This window comes from Castor canadensis, chromosome 2, assembly GCF_047511655.1.
Source record: "Castor canadensis chromosome 2, mCasCan1.hap1v2, whole genome shotgun sequence".
Lineage (NCBI taxonomy): Eukaryota > Metazoa > Chordata > Mammalia > Rodentia > Castoridae > Castor > Castor canadensis.
In genome coordinates this window covers 106,725,158-106,747,536 of record NC_133387.1, presented here as the reverse complement: position 1 = coordinate 106,747,536, position 22,379 = coordinate 106,725,158, and positions in this window count along the sequence as shown.

Sequence of the window (22,379 nt, the reverse complement as noted above, 5' to 3'; positions counted from 1 at the left end):
CCTGCCCGGCCCAACCCCCCCCCCCCGCCCTGCCCGGCCCAACCCCCCCCCCCCCCCCCCCCCCCCCGGCTGCGATCCGGATGGTTCTTTAGCCAGCCATGGCAGACAGAGCGAGGTGTGTAGATGCTCGGTGGCGTTCGCCTCATGTTTTCTGTTGATCTTGTCACGCTTTTAAACACTTAAACTAATCCTTAACTAAATTAGAGTTCATTTAAGTATTTGCTCATGTAAAGTTCTCTGAAGTGACCACCTTATAACTTGTACAAACATTTGCAAAGTTAAAAGTGTCATTTTAATATTTGTTAAATGAACAGCTAAAGCTTTCTTTTACCCAAAAGGATTACATCTAAACCTTTGGCATACAAAATGGTTAAAGAAACTTTTGTCAGTTGTGCTGTTGTGATCATTAATATTCAGAAAACCCCTGCCATTTGGGCAATGCTGCTATTTAAAATGTGGTCTATATTTGTCTTAGCCAAATGAGTGTTACTGATTATATGAAATGTACTTGTGTACTAGATTTGCTATTATAGGCATTGTACCCCTAACTTGTATGAGTTCTAAAGTTAACAATGCTAGACTTTCACAGGGTTGTGTCCATGTGCTCCTAATAGTGACAAGGAGCACTTAGTGTTGCTGTTTTAATGCTGTCAGTCATAATTGTTTTCCTACAATGCTGTCTGTAATAGAAAAAACTAAATTTCTGACAATTCCTGAATGACCTTTAACCATGGATATTCTAATTCTTGTCATCCACTGTCTGTGTCCTCCTCTGGAGCATTTACAATAAAACCATAAAAATGACTTCACCAAGTACCTATTTTTCAATTGAGTCAGCCATTTAGAAATTTGATTTTTTGGCTTTTTAAATTCTGCTTTTAAAACTTTTAACTGTTGTCTGTTGACATTCTGCAGCATTTTTAAGATGTCAGGATATGATCTATAGTCAAGACAGAATTAAAAATGGATGCCAGTTAAGCCCACTTCTTCTAAACCTCTTTTCTTGCTCATAATTTGGCCAAATGGGTCTTAATTGGCACTGATGCCCACCTGACCTGGCCAATGCTTTCCTTCCAATGTGGAAAACATCTGGAAAAAGCTATTCCTGCAACAAAGGACTTTAAATAGACTAGAACAGTTAATTGATGAAATCTTCAGAGAAGATGCTTCAGAGACAAACAGCATACAAGGAGATTGCTTTTCCATGATGATATCTCTCCTTTTTATAGCCATTCTGAGATTCTGAGGTGTGCTGATGAGTGAACCAGATGTCTTGCGGGTCAGAGGAGGATGGGTGGCAAGAGAAAGTGAGACACACCTGGCATAATCACAGAGATCCTACCATATCATTACAGATACCACAGATGCACCCACCTCTGGAACAGGCTATGTTCTCCCACTGAGGTAGAATATGTTGTCAAGGACCATAAGGTAGAAGAAACTTCTCACATATGTCCTTGTAGCCAGGAACCAAAGAGAAAACTGAGTGTTACAGCAAAGGCCTTCCCTCAAACCCAGTATGCTCTGAACCAATAAATGTATTAATCCATTTGTGAGGTAAGGGCCCTAATGTCCCAATCATCTGACAAAAGCATCACCTCTGACTCTGCTGCATGGAGGGCCAAGCCTTCAACACATGAATGTTTTGGGGGCATTTACCCTCCACACCATGACACTGATTCCCTGCCTTCATATTTCAGGACAATCTCACAATAGAAAATGCATTCAGTTCATCTGCAAGAATTCCCAAAAATCTTAACAGCTCAGAGTTGCTCAAAGGTCCAGAGTCTCCTCTGAGAACAAAAGCAAATTCTTACTGGTATAACCCCAGAAAATCAAAAGGAAAGTTACATATTTCAATGTATTGTGCTTCAAGGGTAAACATTTTCATTCCAAAAGGGAGGAAAATGAGAAAGTAAGGCAAAATCAGACTAAAGCAAGACCAAAAGCAAGTATAGCAAACAATAAACCCTCCACATCCAGCATCCAGGACACCTGGTACTTTGATCTGAGCTCCAAAGATCTCAGGCAGTTCTCTCCCTTCACAGGTGCAACCAACATGGCCGCTCTTGGGCTGGCAGCGCTCACTGCTGTTGGGCTTCCCTCTGCATATTATCTGCCTTCCTGGCAACTGACCCCTGGTGGTCTCTATGGCACTCTCACAGCTTCACACCTTAACCTCTCAATGGCTGCTTGCAGAGACTTGAGCCCTGGATATTTTTTTTTTAAATCTTCATGGAACCCTCTATGTCCACATATTTCATGCACTCTGCAGACCTAACATACATAATGTGGAGGATGCCAAAGTCGGCCACCTACTTTTACTGTAAAGCCTGGACCATGTGAGCTTTAGCTTCAGAAGCATCTGAGTGTCCATATGGCTGACCATGGGGAAATGAATTCCATGAGACAATTCCCCAGGAGGCCTGGAAAAGCAGAGGACTTCAGGGCTCTTCTCATGCAAAAGTCTCTGAAAGAGCTGGGTGACTGTGGCTCACACCTGTAATCCTAGCTACTTGGGAATGTGAGATCAGGTGGATCATGATTTGAGGTCAGATGGTGCAAATAGTTCTCAAGACCCCATTTCCAAAATGACGAGAACAAAATTGACTGTAGGTGTGGCTCAAGTGGTAAAGTTTTAGGTGTAGGGCATCTGGGTGTTTCCATAGCTTGGCTATTATTGTGAATAATACTGCAATGAAAATTGTTGTACAGGTGTCTATATTGTATCCTGAATTATGTTTGTTTGGGTAGCTGTCAAGGAGTGGTATCACTGAATCATGTGGCTGGTCTATCTTCAGCTTTTTGAGACTCTCTATGCTGCTTTCCATAGTGGTGGTACTAATTTGCTTTGCCACCAACAGTGTATGAGGGTTTCTGTTTTGCCACATCAGCAGCAGCACTTGTTATTATCCTTGAATATGACCACTCTAATTGGGATGACATGGAATCTAAGTGTTGTGTTGATGTGCATCTCTTTTATACCCACAGAAGTTGAACACATCTTCATGTATTTACTGGCATTTTGTATCTCTTCCTTTGAGAATTCCCTGTTTAATTCATGTGCTCACTTATTCATTGGGATATTGATTCATTGTGGGTTGAATTTATTGAGTTCCCTGTAGATTCTGGAATTTAGTCCCTTATCAGATGACTAGCTGGCAAAGATTTTCTTCCATTCTGTGTGCTGTCCCTTGAGTCTAGAGACTGTTTCTTTTGCTGTGCAGAAGATCTTTTGTTTGATGAGGTCCCATTTGTTTATTCTTTCTCTTAGATGTGAGAGTTTTGAGTCCTACTTGGGATGTTGTTCCCTATACCTATATGTTCCAGTGTATTTCCTAGTACTTCCTGGTATTGTTCAAAGTTTCAGGCCTTATATTAAAGTCTTTTATCCACTTTGAGTTGATTTCAGTACAGGGTGAAACACAGGGATCTAGTTTCAAACTTCTACATGTGGATATGCATTTTTCTATGCAAAATCTGTTGAAGTGGGTGCCTTTTCTCCATCATGTATTTGGGCTCCTTTGTTGAAGATCAGATGGCTGTGGATGAATGGGTTTATGTCTGGGTCTTCTATCCTGATCCATTGGTCTTCCTGTCTGTTTTAGTGCCAATACTGTGCTGTTTTTATTGTTACAGCTCTGTATTATAGTTTGTAGTCAGATATTGTGATGCTTCCAGCATTGGTTGTTTTGTTCAGAATTGCTTTGGCTACTTGAGTTCTTTTGTGTTTCCATATTTATTTCAGGATTGACTTTCCTGATTCTTGCAGAATATCATTCAAATATTGATAGGGATTACATTGAGCATGTAGATTTCTTCTGGTATTACAGCCATTTTCACTATGTTGATTCTACCAATCCATGAGCATTGGTAATCTTTCCATCTTCTGATATTTCCTTCAATTTCTCTCTTCAGTGGTTTACACTTTTCATTAAAAAGGTCTTTGGTTTCCAAAGCTACTTTATTTTTTGGAGGCTATTGTACATGGGATTGTTTCCCTGATTTCTTTCTCAATCTGTTCCTGATACTTTTCCCAAATAATTTATGATTTCTAATAGTTTTGGGGTAGAGTTTTTAGGGCCTGTTATGTATATGATCATGTCATCTGTAAATAGGGACAGTTTGACATCTCCATTCCCTATTTGGATCCCTTTTATTTCTTGCTCTTGTCTTATTACTCTGGCTAGGAACTCCAGAACTATATTGAATAAGAGCCTGGAATTTGCCTGTTTGTATCCCTTTCATTTTGAGATCTGAGTTTTTCATTAGAATGGTCAGTTTTCAAATGCCAGGGTGAAATGGATGGTCAACTGAACCAAAGTATAGGTTTTGTTTTCTTTTTCTGGGAGAATCTCTAGCAGTACCATCAGACTTCTGCTTTGGCTTTGGCCAATGCATTTTGATTAATCATCTGATCAAAAAAATCAACTTTAATCACAGCCAGTCAATTTACCCACAAATGGCAATGACTCCCCATATATAGAGAGACACGAGGTGTAGTTGACATCCCTAGACAGAGGCCTGGTTATCTGAGGGGGATTTTGACCTGGATGTTTTACTGTTGTAAACAGTAATGCTAAGGTTTTGTAGGACTCATTTCCCCAGACTGACTCCTGAAATAGAGATATCATACATACCATACCATTAGTGTCTGAGCTCTAACAGAGTGAAAGATGACCACTTCAGCCTCTTGTCGACCTCCACCACAAGTGTAAGTGCTCACTTATTTTATCCATTTTAACCTGGCATTTGCTTTTCCATATCCGTTCTCAATTTTTTAAGATTGGTCTTAAGTCTTTTAATTACCTGTGTTCTTGGGGTCTTTAATGGGGTCATAGTTGCCTCTCAAATTATGGTTAGGAGTGGGTCCAATTACGGGGGGGGGTGGGAATATTTTTTTTTTAAGATGTAAAGACCGTCTACCCAAGGGGTCATTTTCTGTGATTGAGATTTTTATTTTATATATACTGGGGGTTTCCTTTGAGTTTTTCATCCATGTGATAGGATTAATTATGATTTTTAATAGAGGGTTAACTGAATTTTTCACAGTCAACTGTGGTTTTGTTTTTCCAAATGGAAAAGGAGATTGGTCTTTTCATTCAGGTGTAGTATGTCCAAAACCATTCAGTAGTTCAAATTGCCATTTCAGGTGAGAAGCATTTGGAAAGGTCCTTCCCAGGTGAATTTGAGTTTATTTTTCTTCCAGGCCTTTATCAGGATATAGTCCTGGCCAGTGAGGGTGTGCTGGAAATGCAAGGGAATGGATTTGAGCCAAAAGACCTTGTAACCTGAGAAAGACTGTGTGGAAAATAAGCCAAGAATAACTTTTCAGAAATTGATCTTGGTTTCCATAGTAGATCAGAGGCTCTCCTAGGTAAGGCATTCCATATTACATCTTATGTGGGGAAAGCCTAGTATTCTTTCTAGGGGCCGTTCTGATTCAGAAAAGTATGATAGGAAGACATTTAGTATGAGGGTGTTTTGTTGTTAATATTAGTTTGATTATCTGTCATTATATTTTACTGAAGTTTTGTTAACTATGAGGATATTAAATTCCTTTCCCTTTACTCCAGAAACAAATAGTTTATCAGATAATAGCAGTAGGCCAGGAAGTCAAAATTGCTAATGAGGACCATGCTGCTCCACAATCAATTAAAAATATTATCTAGTTTAGTTTGGATCCTACCTCTAGACTGTCAAAGGCACTTCATAGCTGGTGCCCAGCTCATTAAATCTCTCTCTCTCTTTTGTGGACATTTCAATTTCAAAGACATACACTTGAAACAATTTAACACTTGATATCTACTTCCAAGAAGAATGTTCTCTGAATATAAAATATATGAATTCACAAACATATTTAGGGTTGGAGTCATGGCTCAAGTGGTAGAGCACCTGCCTGGGAAGCATGAGGTCCTCAAGGTAAACTACAGTACCAATAACAATAAAAATGTTAGCAAACAAACAATATACAGGCACATTTCTTTCAAACAATATAACTGGTGCTTGGAGTGATCCTGGATAAAATACTAGCCATCCTTGAACATGTTCTGAAAAGTAGCATTTCTGTCCTCGAGGTGTAATCTGCAATATTTCCAAAGTCAGTAAATGTCAAGAAAATAACCAGACATGAAGATTTTAAGAAATAGAAACCCACAACTTCACTGTTCTAAAGACAAGGAACTATTTTCCACATGCCCTAATGCAAACTCTAATGAATCATACACTCAAATCCTCCCATCCAGAGTGTGAAGGGACCTGATATATGGCTCTCACAAAAAATATGACAAAGGTGCAGCAGTGTGACTCACATGATCATATGAAGTCCAAGCTGATCCTAGCACACTGGAGTTAAACCCTGCTCCATGGGTCATGAGGAAGCAAGCAGTCCATGTGCTCTGCCTACAGAGAAGGAACCATGGGCAGCCTCCAGTCATAACCAGTAAGAAATCAGGCCTTGGACTATGTCCCCCTCCTCAAGGAAATTATTTATGCTAAAACCTGAATGAGGTTGGACATAGTCATACTTGGTTAGCCTCCAGGTGGAAAGCAGCCCACTGACACCTTGACTGCACACTTCTGAGATCTGCAGCAGAGGACCTGCTCAAGTCATCTTCAGACTCCTGACTCACAGATGCAGATAGTAAATGCTTGTCATTTTCAGGTATATATCTGGGTGTTTCTTATGCAAAAGGAGAAACCCAATACCCACTTAAATGTCCCAATACACAGCAATTCCAGGTTGGCTATTTCAGTTGCCTTCACATCACCATTCACATTGGGTATAGTCCTCAGCCCATCTGCTCTCAGCCCCAAATCTGAGGCCACAATATGCAACCATAAGAATGTCAACAGATAGCAGTGTCTTACAACGGGAGAGCCATGTGTTACATACCTACTGTTTTCCTTTGTGAGAACATTCCCAGACATACCCCAAATCCTATTCAATCTCTGAACACAGCTGGGATATGTACTGAGCACAAAAGGACTTCTAAGGAAAATACTACTCAAGTTAATCACAAAGAGAAAGCAAAATAAATCCCTGAATCACTGTGTAGAAGCAGGTAACAAAACCAAATCAATACTTTGTCAGGGCCAGACATGGTGACTCACACCTGTAATCCCAGCTACATGGGAGGCAGAGATCAGGATTAAGGTTTGAGGCCAGCACAGGGAAAGGAGCAACTCCATCTCAATTAATAAGCCTGGTGTGTGGCAGTACCTGTGATCCCAGCTACATGAAACAAGTAAAAGGATTGTAATGGTAGGTGGTCCTGGGCAAAAAAGTGAGACCATACGTAAAAAATGACTATACCAAACAAAGAGCTGGGGGAACAGCTGAAGTGGTAGAGCATCTGTATAGCACCAATGAGGCCATGAGTTCAAATTCCAGTACTGCAAAAACAACAAAAGACTTGGTGAAAAAAGTGAAGTTTGTTGTTGTGAAGTCCAAAAAACCTGTTAAAGGCTGCTACCAGTTTAATATAATAATTTCATATGTGATGAGAGTTGCTGTCATCATCATGGCTACAGACTATATGCTATTTATCAAATGTCAGGAAATATTGAAAGAACTGACCAAACTTACTCCTCACAATGATGCTTTGATGCGGATCCCATTATTGCATTTTTAACCTGAAGGAACAGAAGTCTAGAGAGGGGGAGGAGGGAAGTCATACGCTAGGTGGTGTAGCCAGGATTTAGTGTGTGGTCTCTGTTAGTGGGCTTGTGTCCGCTGCTCCATTACCGAAAATGCAGAGGCTGTTCAGATGCACAGCAATCAGCACACACACACCCAGCTCTGCTTCTGCTGGGATGGGGAATAAGAACCAAGGGGGGAAATTCACTTCTAGACACTGCTGTTCACCGAATAGAAGGAAGCCAGTACTGCTGATCACATCTGTGGAAGCTGATTCAGTCTTAAGCTGTTAACAATTACTTGCCTGACCTGTTTGATTCTGTGAAATAATGCTTCTTTTAGACACACTGGCCGGCACTATGTTAGCTGCAGAACTTTGGGCAAAAATATCTTCTTAAAAACTTGAAACCAGGTGCAATGCCACATGTTTGATCCCAGGACTTGGGAGGATGAGGCAGGAAGAGGTTTGAGGCCAACTTGTACCACAGTCCTGCCTCAAAAAGGATAAACAAAGAGATAATAATGGCAATATAAATGCACTTACACTAGCAGGAAAAGTATACAGTACAATACTTTCTATTTATTATACTTAGCAAGATATAAATCTAGTAGAGTGACATTTGATAAGAAAAGTCCTAACAGCCATGGTTTGAGTATGCTTTGTCCCCCCAAATACTCCTGAGCTGCATGGAGGTAGTTTCTCAGTGTGGTAGTGAACTTTTAAAAGGTATGGCCTAGTGGAGGCATTTAGGACATGGAAGACAGTGCCCTAAAGGGAATCAATGCTCCTGTTACAGTTAGTTCCCACAAGACATACCATGCATGTGACATGGGACACAGACAAACCAGGAGGCTGAAATGAAGGGACAACCTCATGTTAGACTTTAAGCTTCTTAAAGTGAGTGTGTCTTGGGAGTGTGAGTGTGTGTGTAAGTGTGTTTGTGAGGGTGAGGGCTCTGTCTGTCCATGAGCTGCTGTGCTCCACCACACACTCCCTGCCATGAGGCTACATCTCACCATGGGGCCAGAAGCAACAGAGCCAAGGACTGACACCATGAGCCAAATCATTCCTCCCTGAAGTTGTTTTCTCAGTCATTTTGTTGTAGTAACTGGAAAGTGACTAACATGAAAATAAACCTGTTTTCATACAATAGTCTTGACAGACAATGGAGTGCACAGTAATCTAAATCACAATATTATGCTAGGGATATGTATTTTGTTCCCTTAGTGTTTGGAGCTCCATTAAAGAAAATTCCTACAATAAAACACTCATAAGCATAACCTTACATACTTGAGGGGCTGCTGTGATTTCTGTAAGCTGTGTCCCTGCCTCTGAATGCTGGGGTCTAGAGGTCAGCAGCACCTCCCAACCTCCAGCTGTGACAACAAAAACATCTCCAAACACAGTCAACTGTACCTTGGCAGGCAATCAAATGTACTTTGGCAGGCAGTAGCACCACTCACATATCATTAGTGGTATATAATCAAGTGTTTTATATTGTTGAGGCTACATTTAACATTTGTATTTGAAAATCTAGATCCATATTACACAACACTGATACTTTTCACTTGATTACAAACTCTCTGATGCATTAAAAATATTTTGGTAGTAGTGGAGTTTGAACTCAGGGTCTCTCTTACATTTGCTTACGTGCTAGTCAGGAGCTTTACCACTTCAGCCACACCTCCAGCACAAAGATCAAGTTTTATAGAAAGCTTCAACACATTAAAAATATAAGTTTGCTTTATTCAGTGTTTAGTGATAAATGCATTTAAAGTTTTTTCAGCATTTCCCCATTTTGGGGGGAAGGTGGTGGTGGTACTGGGGTTTAAAGTCAGGACCTCAAGCATGCTAGCCACACATTTACCACTTGAGTCATATCCCAAGCCTTTGTTTGTTTGTTTTTTGCAGTATTTGGGCTTGAACTCAGGGCCTTCATCTTAAGCCACTCCTTGAGCCCTATTTTTGTGAAAGATTTTTCGAGATAGGGTCTCGCAAACTATTAGCCCAGGCTGGTTTCGAACCCCAGTCTTCCTGATCCCTTCCTCCTGAGTAGCTAGATTACAGGCCTAAGCCACCAGCACCTGGCTCCAAGCCTTTGTTTTTTAGTTATTGTTTACATAGGGTCTCAGATTTTGTCCACATTGGCCTTGAACACAATCCTACCCATTGCAATTACAGAGCTAGGATTACAGCTCAGTACAGCTGTGGTCAAACCTGGCTTATTAGTTGAAATGGAGTCTTGTTAATTCTTTTTCCCAGTATCACCCTGAACCACAACCCTCCAATCTACATCTACCAAATAGCCTGGATTATAGCTATGAGCCACTTCTCCAGACCCCACATGTCTTTGATTCTCCCAAAACCTGACTTGGAGATGAAAGATGGAAAAACAGGTTTCTCTTCTGTATGAATTTTATGATGAACATAAACAGGGTGACTCTTTCAGGAACTCCTCCCATACTCTTAGAGCAAGTTAGCAACATGGCTGTGGGTGCTGAAATGCACAACCACACATAAAATGGCTCAACAGTATAGGTGTTCATTTCTCACATGTAACAAATGGAGGGTGCTGCGCCAGTGGTGTAAAGTCTCTGTTCTCTTTATTTTTGTCTTACATCACAGTGACTGAAGACACCTATGGCTCCCATCCCTAGTCTGAGAGGACTGCAGTTCACCGTTACATTTCAGGCCTGGAAGGAATGTTCACCACTTGTGTTTGAATCTCCAGAGAGAGTTCTGAATGTTGGCCACTGGAAGTGGAGGCAGAGAAATGCAAGTGGCTTTTGGAGGACACATAGCTAAGTCTCTGTCATACAGGATTTTTCCACTGTGTAAATTTTCTGATATTTGCTGAGGTTTGATTTCTGAAAAGCACTTCTACTTTCAAAAGACTCCCCCTTGTGAGTGGTCTGATACTTGCTGAGGTGTGACTTCCAACCAAAGGTTTTCCCACACATTTACACTGATAGGGCTTTGCCCCAGTGTGAATCATTTCATGCACAGTGAGGTGTGACTTCTATGCAAAGATTTTACAACATTGACTACACTGCTAGGGCTTCTCCCCAGTGTGAATGTTCTCATGCTTGGTGAGGTGTGACTTCAAGCTAAATGTTTTTCCACATTGACTACACTGATAGGACTTACCCCAGTGTGAATTCTTTCAGGCATGGTGAGGTATGACTTCCAGCCAAAGGTTTTTCCACATTGATTACACTGATAGGACTTGACCCCAGTGTGAATTTTGTCATGCTTGGTGAGGTATGACTTCAGGCCAAAGGATTTTCCTCAGTGATTACACTGATAGGGTTTGTCCCCAGTGTGAATACTCTCATTCTTGGTGAGTTGTGACTTCAAGCCAAAAGATTTTCCACACTGATTACACTGATCAGGCTTCTCTCCAGTGTGAATTATCTCATGTATAGTGAGGCTTGACTTTTGACAAAAGGAATTTCACACTTAATACACTGATAGAGGTATTCTCCAGCGTGAATCATCATGTGCCTAGTTAGTTGTGACTTTGAGCCAAAGGTTTTACCACAGTGATAAGACTTATAGGGCTTCTCTCCAGTGTGATTCATCTCATGCTGGGTGAGTCTTGACTTCCACTAAAGGATTTTCCACACTGATTACAATGATAGGGCTTCTCCCCAGTGTGAGTTATCTCATGAGTGGAAAGGTGTCATTTCTGGACAAAGAACTTCCTATGATGATTACACTGATAGGTTTTCTCAACAGCATGCATCCCCTTAGTCTAGCAAGGTGTGTGTTCTGACATACATTCAACTCCTCGGGCTTCACTACTGAAGAACCTTTATTATTTACAATCAAATTTGAAATGTGGTTGGAACTCAAATGAAAGGCATGTGCTAATATAACTCTCCTTAGTTGGTGTGTTGTTCGTAGTGATTCCAGCTTGCCACAAATGTCTGTGTTGAATTTCCTCACTGGTCTCAATTATGACATCCAGTTTCTAGACATCTAAAATGGGAAAAAAAGAAAATAACCATATACATGAAAAACATCTAACCTTTCTACGAAATGTGCATGTGTATATAATGGAGGTTCTTCTCCTACTGGCATAAGATTTCATAAAAATCACAACCAGTATTGTCTGGCAAGTAAATGGTTTTCTTCCTACTGACTTAATGTAATAAATAACACTGACTGTTTTTTGTATGTTGAACCATTTTTCCTTGTTTCTTTAATTTTTATTCCATGCCGTAGTATTTGGATAAAATATTCACCTATGCCCTAGTCATGGTTTTCCATGTAGTGCTTCTCTCTTGCCACTTCTTTTCCCCATTCTTTTCCTCTATTGTTTTGACAATGCCAGGGTCTCATGCTATTGTTCTTCTCATTATCCTGCTTTAGAGGGTGCAAGAATTTTCAGGATGAGCTATTTCCAGAACAGAATTCTAATCCACTGCTGGTGGGAATGCAAGCTGGTACAACCACTCTGGAAAAAAATTTGGAGACTTCTTAAAAATCTAAACATAGACCTGCCATATGATCCAGGAATCCCACTCCTTGGGATATACCCAAAAGAATGTGACACAGGTTACTCCAGAGGCACCTGCACACCCATGTTTATTGAAGCACTATTCACAATAGCCAAGTGATGGAAACAACCAAGATGCCCCACTACTGATGAATGGATCAAGAAAATGTGGTATTTATGCACAATGGAATTTTATGCAGCCATGAAAAAAAATGAAATCTTATCATTTGCAGGTAAATAGATGGAACTGGAGAACATCATTCTGAGCGAGGTCAGCCAGGCTCAGAAGACCAAAAATCATATGTTCTCCTTCATTTGCGGACTTTAGATCTAGGGCAAATGCAGCAATGTGGTTGGACTTGGATCACAAGAAAAGGGGAGAGCACATACGGGAGATAAAAGAATAGGTAGAAAACCCAAAACATGAAAGCCTTAAAATGACAGGTTATCACCAGCAGGGTATCAGGAACCAATGTAAAGATCAGTTAGAGTTGAATGGATCTTTCAACTCATGTTAGGGTCGTAACACATGGGTGCATGAAAGCAATAGTAGGAGTCTTTCTGTATAGCTATCCTTAACTAGCAAAAACGCTTTGTCTCTCTTATTATGCATATGTCTTTTTCTTCAACAAAATGAATGATAAGGGCAGAACGGGACCTGCCTGAAACTGAGCGGGGGAGGAAAGAAGGGGGGAGGGAGGCAGGGTAGAGAAATGACCCAAACAATGTATACACATGTGAATAAATGAACAAAAATTAATTAATTAATTAATTAAAAAAGAAAAAGATCACCTGATTCTCATAGAGCCTCTATGAATGTCTCCTTATAATGAAACAGAGCTTTTTGGTTTGTAATATTCTCTTTATTATCTTCTTATTAAAGTCAAATTTTTAATACCAAAAAAAAAGTTATAGTTAAAAAGACCCTTCCTGAAAAATTAACTAAAAGCAAAAATGTTGAGTGGTGGAGTACTTGTGAGATCCTGTGTTCAAATACCAGCACTGCCAATAAATAAATAAGTTAATAAAGAAATAAACAAATAAATAAAATCACTTGGGGTATATGATAAACTGATTACTCCTCCACGGGAATCCAGAAGCACATTTCCACTGTAATTTCTCCTCTTTTCTGGGAGACATGCATGCTGAAACTCAGAATTTTTGCTGATGCTCAACATTTTTGCTGAAACCTGGGGACACTGTCCCCATGATAGTTCCAAGGATGCTCCTCCACATACCTGCAAGACAAAGACCCACACTGTGCCACTGATGTGACCTGGCCAAGAGGACACCACTAGATGTGACATAACCAAGTGAGGAAAGTCTTTGTTCCAAGGTGCACCTGCCTGGCTGCAGTCACACTGCAGATGCACAGCCAAACAGTCACACACATGGCTGCTGTGACTTTTCCTCCCAGTCTACCGCTTGTGTCATGGACGCATGGATAACCACCTGTGGTTCCATCGACAGGAACACTTCATCAGGGTTTCCTGTCCTGTACCCCAGGGTCCCCATGGCCGCTTTCTTTCTTACCCTCACACGGACCTTCAGGGATTCTGTGGAAGATTCAAAGTCCCCACCACAGCATCTACAGAGCCTCAGGTCTGGGCAGAAACTGGTGGGGGCAGGGCAGTCAATTGGACTAAAGTACAAGTCCCACTCCAGTTGACTGGTAAGGTGTCAAGCAAAGGTCTGCCCCCATACCACCTGACGTCTGCTTAGGCAACAGTCAGAGTGGACTGGTTGCTTAACTCTCCAAAGGATCGGCCTTCACTGCACACAGATGTATTTCCCAGGAACTCTATTCCCTCCAACCCATCTTTGAGAAGCACAAAATATAGTTAAAGTCCCGGGATGGGGTTTAATTGACTGGGGCACTTTTTACTTCCCAGAATCTTTGACCACAGCAAACAGTAGTGACAAGGCCGTACAGGACTCATTGCCCCAGCCTTTCTTTTCTTGGAAGAGTGTTATACATTCCATTCCAGGGAAAGGGATAACTTGTGGCTCTGGCCGTCCTGTTGCACAAGCATAACATTCATGATTGTTTAAAGTGTGTACAAAGTATTAGATCCATTACAACCAGGAATTAGTCTCTCCATACCCAGTCTCAATCAGAATAGTCTTCCTCAAATCTTTTAATTCTACAATAGTGACCTTGATTCTATCATAATAGTGACCCAGAGGTGAAGCCAGACTTAAGGTTTGGGTACTACCACCAGATGGGTGTGAAGTTGTATTTTTGGCCAACTGGAGGGTTAGTCCTCCTAAAGGATCCTTTCCTAAGACATCTGCTCATAATCCATATACCTGTGGTGCTGCTTCAGGTTCCTGGTCTAGGGTGGCTGGGTTATTTATGGTCAAAAGTATGGGACCACCCTCCGTGACATATTTCACCAGAGTGTACATTCTCAAACACACATAAACCCTAACGATGGCATGACAGATAGCCTGGGGCAAGTAATGACTCCTTTGATGTAGTTGGGATAATATCTCTCCCATGGTGGGCTTGGAAAGTACTTCCTTCCCATCCAGGAGGAGACATTTCCCTTTTGAGGTTTGAGAAGTGCCTGGCTTCTCTAGTTGGTCTTCCTCCTGGGGGGATAAAACCAGGGATCTGAGAAGGGGTCTAATAAGGGGTCTATCTCACAAGGTGAGATAGAACATTGGTTCTTCTGAGTGGAGAGCAGCTTCCTTAGAAGCCTCATTGGCCAAGTTATTTCCCTGGGGCTCAGGGGAGTGACCCCTTGATGTCCTAAGACATGGATGATGGCAATCTCCTTGGGAAGCATGAGATTCTCCAATAGTTTGATGATTAACTAATTTTAATGATTAAACTATTTGTGCACTAAATCCTGTCTCTTACTATTAATCAAACCACTTTCAGCCCGTATTTTTCACAAAGGTAGGTACTAAGCCAAACGCATACTTACAGTCAGTATAGATGGTTCCTTCTTTGCCTTTTAAGAGTTTTAGAACTTGATTTAGAGCAAATAATTCACAGGTCTAGGCAGACTATTTGTTGGGTAATCTCCCTGACTCAATGACCTCTAGCTTGCCCACATCTACCACTGAACACCCATTATGACTTTTCCCTGGAGGAGCCATCCATGAACAGTTTGAGTCCATCTAGGAAAGGGGCCTCCCTAAGATCTGGTTTGATTTTGGTTTCACATTCAATGAGGTCCAGGCAATGGTGTTCCATAGGGTCCTGGGCTTTCCCTCCTAACAGAAATTCCATTGACTTTAAGTAATTTTTAGTAGTAAGGACTAAGTCATCTCTTTCCAATAGGATATCTTTTTATTTCAGTATTATACAGTCAATTAATCACCTTCCCACCTTCTGATGAAGAATTTTCCTGACCTGGTGAGGTGTGTTAACTACCAGAGATCCTCCAAAAATCACCTTTGGCTTTCCTCAGTTAATCAGGACATGGTGGCATCTGCTTGGATACATTCTGGCCACCCCCGTGTCACAGGGTCAAGGAGTTGAAATAAGTAGGCTGTAGGTTGTTTTTTCCTCTGTGTTCCTGGGCAAGAATCCCAAGGGCTGTCCCCTTGTCCACATTAACAAACAAGTGGAAAGGATCCTCTAAAGAAGGCAGAGCTAAGACAGGGAGAGTAATCAGAGAATGTTTAAGGCTTTCTACTATCTGGACTTCCTCCAGTTTCCAAAGCAAAGGTTCAGTCTCCTCTTCCAAGATTTTAGAATAAAGATCTTTACATTTAAGAAAATAGGATTCTATCCAGAGTCTACAGTATCCCATTAGTGCCAGGAATTTACAAAGTTCCTTCTTGCTCTCTGATAAGGGCATGCTGGTATTTCCCTCCACTGGCTCAGAATACCATCTATGCTTTCCTTTACTGATTAAATGTCTCAAGTATTTGACTTCCTCTTCAACAAGTTCCCCAGAATTCAGGGAAATAGAGTTATGGGTCCCTATCTCCAACTGAGGGTGTAGTCAATCTCCTCCTGACTCCCTGGACTTTTGCCATTAACATACTCAATGAACAACTGGCAGACCAAGTCCTCATCTGATCCAAATTTTGGCCAGAAAACCATGGGCATTAGGATGGATCCTTGAATCCAGATAAAAGAGCAATATTTGATCATATGTTACTTTCTTTTGTCTTTGGACTGGGGATTATCAGGCCAGCATTTAACATTAGTCCTAAGGCACTGTCTAGTGGAATCCTATTTTTACTTTCATCCTCACTAAAGCTCTTTTTACTTGGGTTATTTCCCATCCTGCTGCCTGGTTGGTGAGATTATCCAGTAAAGGCTCAACCCCTCCCCTAGTCTCTTGGCTATTTCTTGCACTCCACTCCACATGCTTTGTCCATTTCCAACCAACTCCTTTGCAGGAGTTGGTGTGTTACTTGGCAATAGGCAGGTCAGTAATAAACCCCCGACAAGATTCAGATGGACTGTCGATGTGCCATATGTAGTCACAAGTTCATCTACAGAACTCTGGATTGGGACCCTGCTTTTGCCCTGTGTCTCAGATGCATCTCATTCACTCTCACACAACCTTCAGGGTGACCTGACTACCAAGGAAGTACTTTGCTTACCTTGGTCAGTGCATGAGGTTACCTGGTCACTGCTGTGCTTCTCAGGGCCCTTTACCTTTGCATAGCTGAGAGAATTCAGTTCCAAAATACACTTCCAGTCCAGGAGCACGAGTTGCTGGAGGCTCTGTGGCTACTGCAATGAGGTGGAGGGATGGGTCTCCTTCAGGGCAAGGTGCTTCTTGACCACCTGTCCTGGATGGAATTATACTGGACAATCTCCCGAATTGTCAGAAATAAGGACCACTGGAGAGTCACAATTAAGGACACAGACAAGATGAATCATCTCAGCAAGGCAATATTTAATTTGTAGAAGGGTGCACATGCCTATAGCCCAAGCAAGCACAAACAGTGGGAAATCAGCTCCAGTTTTATCCTTAACACAGTGCTTCCTGCTCCTCACCCAGACTGGTCTCAGGTTCGCAGTCTCTGTGATTGGCTGAAACTTGAAACCAGGGGAGGGATTGGCATTTACGGTTTGGTGGGGAAATGAAACTTAACTTTACAAGAGCTAAAATGGTGACCTTATTACAGAATGGCCATTTGGCCAGAAAAAACTAATTCCTTACATCCCTTAGTTCAAACCACCACACTTCCCCACTCATCAATTTATTTTTTATTTTTTATTTTTTATTTTATTTTATTTTTTTTTGCTGTACTGGGGATCCATCTCAGGGCCTTTGCCTTGAGCCTTTCCACCAACCCTTTTTTGTGATGGGGTTTCTGAGATAGGGTTTCACAAACTATTTGCCTGGGCTGGCTTCAAACTGTGATCCTCCTGATCTTGATAAAGAAACCCAGGGGAAAGATCCGAAGGCAATCTCCCTCCCCCCAGCCGGGTCCTGGTTTCACAGATATGCTAGTGTTGTATGCTGTAATTTTGTGCTAGTGTGATAAGTTGTAACCTTGTGCTAGTATTATATGTTGTAACCTCCCAGTGAGAGGCTAACTGCCACATCTGCTTTTGTCCTTCCTGCTTGCTTACTTCCACATTCTGAGACATAGAAACACGGCAGTCCTGAGCTACCAGGCCGGTGCCATTTTTGGAGAGATCCAGGTGCTGTCTCGATAGCATAATAAATCTTCCTTTCCTCCAACCACCTGGGTTTGAGTCTTATTCTTACTGGTCTGACATTCTTCCCACAACAGTTTTGGGGGCCCCAGTGAGATCAGACTGCTGAGCTCCATTGAGTAATGGGTCCATGCTCCCTGGCTCTGCAGCCTGCAAAGGTCCCTGGAACCAGGAATCATGCACCCCCGATGTGATTCCAGGGTCTCCTTCCAGATGAGTGAAGGACACTGAGGAGCTACAGACCGGCCCTTGGACTGGTGGAGTGAAACGGAAATCCATGCTGGACGATCTGAACCAGGTAGGAAGACCCAGGTTAGTCAGTGAAAGGAGTTGGCATGGACTGATCCTCCACAGGAGACCAGCTGAACCCTGAAGAGTACCCAGTGTGACACATCCCCTTCCCCTGTGATCAATGTGATTCTGGTCAACTGGGACTAGAGCAGGCCAGGATTTTAGGGGAAAATAAGTAGGAACTGATTGTTTTAAACTCTGAGTGAATGGTGTGTGAGTGAGCGGCTTGACTTGCTTTCATTTCAAGCTCGAATTTGTGGCTCCACAGCTGGGCACCTCTAAGGTCCCCTAAAGTTTACAGAGTCTGAGTGGACTCGATCTGTGACTTCACGATGATTGGTATATGGTCTATGGTGGGATTGGACTAGCATCCAATCATAAGTCACCCTGTCAGGCTGAACCCAGTACGGCCAAGCCACACCCGACCCCATCACCTGGGGTTGCAGCCAGACGTGCACCTGTGTGGCCTCTCACTGAGAGGCACTCCTTCCCTTTGTCTGTCCTGTGGCACTGATAATCACCAGGCACATATAAAATGCATTTCTCTGGGTCAAAGTGCCCAAAGGTGCTCCAGAACATGCTTGCTAACTTTAGAGTGACTATGGAGTCTGGATGAAGCTGGCAAAGCTCCAAACCTTTTGTGATGTAGAATGGCCCACCTTCAATGTAGGATGGCCCGCAGAGGGCACACTGGAGCTAGCCACTATCGCCCCTGTGAGAGACATAATTATTGGGGATCCAGGTCATCCAAACCAGTTTCCTTAAATTGACTCCTGGTACATCCTGGCCGCCCACCCACGTGACTACCTACCTTTTCATGCACCCCAGAGACACACAGCCATTCTGGTTAATGGAAAAGTAAAAGAAAAGAAATTTGAGGTCCACCACACCTTGGAACCTGAGATGACAGACCTGCCACCATATGTTCCTCTGGTGCGCCCCGCCACCCTGGCCTCCCTGAGACCTGAGTCAGACTCAGAGGACCCCAACTGAAAGGAGGAGACATCGGAGCCAAATCCCCGCCCATGTCATCCAACAGATCCCTCATTATACCCTCTTTGCCTTCGATTGGAAAGGGGCCCCCCTAAAGGCCAGGGTGTCAGTATTCAGAGGCTATCTTCAAACCTTTTTGACATGAATGAGCCATTTAAGGCACAGGGAGCAAGAAAGGGAGACTTCTTCCAATTAACAACAGATGAACCACAATGATGGGGAGCTAGGTTCTTCGGGCTAGGAGGATTTCTCGAAAATCATTGGGAAGACCCTGCAGTCTTAAAGATCCTTAGGTTTGAGATTAAAGCAGCAAACATCTCTCTCCTGGTTAGGAAAGTTAACTCCTTGGACCCCTGGGCACAGGGGCAAATCCTCCCTCCCTCCTCAGATGGGACTGATCAGCCCCCATTGCACCCCAACACCCCGACACCCCTCTCATTAAAATGATAGCTTTGGCAAAGAGCAGCCACCAGCTAGTACAATGAGCAGACCCTGAACTAGGCAGAGACTGTTGGATTTGCCTGAGGGCCAGCCAAGTATCATATGCCTGGGTGGCCTGACTAACATATTCAAGATGCATGAGCAGGGCCTGGACAACTCAACCCAAAATGACAATACCTGTCTCACAGGCCCAGCTATCCAAATAATTGGAGAAACTAAATGCTTTGGCAACAAAAAGAATTTACAAATCTGGTAAAAGGAGCCAAAGCACCTAATGGGACTTACTTTGCCTGTTACCTGGGGGGGCTTGTGCCCTGGTTTTCTTAGTCCCGGACCTGGACATACTTCCTGGGACTGAAGTTGCTTGATATATACCTAAACCAACAAGCTGATGGCTAGGCCTATTTCTGATGGGACCCCATCCTCCTCCCGATACTTCTAGGAGTCACCCTGGCAGGAGCAATGGCCATGGGAGCTATCACTATTGGCTTCCAACAAGTCCAACACAGCCAGCTGTCTGAACAAATCTGTGAGGATTTAGGATTAGTACAACAGAGCATTGTCACCCTACAGAATCAGTTGGACTCACTGGCTACTGAAGTCTTATAGAACCACAGAGGTTTAGACCTCATTACTGCGGAAAAAGGAGAAATTTGCATGTTTTTAGGGGGAAAGTGTTGCTTCTATGCAAACCAGTCAGGGAGAGTGAGAGAAAATGCATGCCAATTACTAGAGAGAATTAAGGCAAGGGAAAGAAACAAGGAAACATTTTAGAATAGAGAATAGAAGAGCTGGACCCCATGTGTAGCCCCCCTGGCAGGCTCTCTTACTGTGCTCCTTATGCTATTACTCTTAGGGCCTTGTGGGATAAACCTCCTCACCAGGTTCATTCACAACTGGATGAATGCCATTAGATTACAAATCATGAGACAATATCAAAGACTGCCCCTAGATGGCTCCCCCAAAATGGTCATAAGGGATTATGAAGAGTAAGAGGAGGGAATGATAAAGACACCCAAGGGGAAAGACCTGAAGGCAAGCTCCCTCCCCTAACCGGCCCCAGTTTCACAGACGTGCTAGTGTGATGTGCGGTAACCTTGTGCTAGTGTATAAGTTGTAACCTTGTGCTACTATGATATGTTGTAACCTCCCAGCAAGAGGCTAACTGCCATATCTGCTTTTGTCCTTCCAGCTTGCTTGCTTCCACATTCTGAGGCATAAAAACCCTGAAGCCCTGAGCTATAGGGCAGGTGCCATTTTTGGAGAGATCCAGGTGCTGGCTCGCTAGCATAATAAATCTTCCTTTCCTCAAACCACCTCGGTTTCAGTCTTGTTCTTGCTGGTCTAACATTCTTCCTGCAACAGTCTCTGCCTCCTGAGTAGCTAGAATTACAGGCATGAGCCACCAGTGCCTGGCTCCCACTCATCGATCTTTTGTGATCAGGAATAGCCCAGGTTTTCCACCTCCCATAGGTAAGCACAGGTTTTAAAAGTACCTGGAAACAGAAAGAGCGCTCTGTGTTTCCACGTGATACCTGGCCCATCATGCCCTCTTGTAACTTATTCCCTAACTTTTCATAGACCTTTATTATCAGCCTCACTATGTCTACATATCCTGCCTAGATGCATCCACGTAGGAAATAAGAACCTGCAGCTTCCATTTGTTAACCATACAACTATGGGGAGCCTGTCTACTAGATGCTCCTCTATGGGAGAGAAACAAAAGCAGAAATAGACAGCGAGTATCCTGCAATGATGGTGGGGCAGAAAGCCAGAGAGACTACAGGCTCTCAACTTTAGTCCCACCTGTTTCATGACCAAAATTCCTCTGGCCAATTGAATCTAGGTCTTTACTAAAAGGACAGGCTCTTTCATCCCCATCTCACTAGAAGTGAATTATTCACAACTTTTCAAACTGCAGCCTCTAATTGTCCAAATATTGGATAAGGGGATGTTCTTGAAACACAAAAAATCATGCGAATATAAGAACTTTCAATTTTTCCTAAATAATACTCTTAGTCTTCTTCACTATAGGGAGCAGAAAATGTATCTCTCTCCCTTTCTTATTTATCCCTACTTTATCCTACTATGCTAAAATAAATCCTTGCTAAACTTCAAAAAAATCCTTTAGAACTAAGTGAGTATTTTTTAAAGTTCTCATAAAGTTTAATTTTATAATCTGATGTTATATAAATGTGCTCCCAAGGTAGTGAGGAACATAGCTATCTTGTACTTGAACTACCTAGACCCAAATCCTAGACCCACTCCTGGCTGTGTAACATAGGCACTGGCAACCTCCATGAACCCAGGTTCCCTCATCCATAAAATGGGACAGTAATGGCTTCTGTGAGGCTGGGATGTAGCTCAGTGATAGAGTGCGTGCTTAGCATGTGTAAGACCTTGGGTTTGATTTCCGGCACTGATAGGTAGCAGGTAGACATGGGCAATGGAGATGGAGAACCCTTGGCTCTGTGTGAACCTGCTGAGAGCCTGCTTCTCCTTCTTCCATGACGTGCTTGCATACATGCTGCAAGCCAAACCTTTCTGGACCTATGCTTCTGTCTTCTGCATGCTTGTAAAATGCCTGTGAAACCTGAATGTCACCAAGAAGGGGAAAGCTTGGTGCAAACTGATAAAGAAAAGCCTGATATTGCCAGATCCCCCTAAAGATTAATTTTCCTCTGAAATGCATCATGTCCCCTGTCCTACTTCCAAGTAAAGAAAAACTGCTGTGGTCTAAGCAGGTCTAAGCAGGATGGAGAGCTGTCTTTTGCCCAATGTGATGTCATTTTGATCTCATTATACTTTAAATTTGTCTCCCCCTGTGTGTTTTCCTTTGACACATACAGAGTGATTCTTCAGACATGTCATA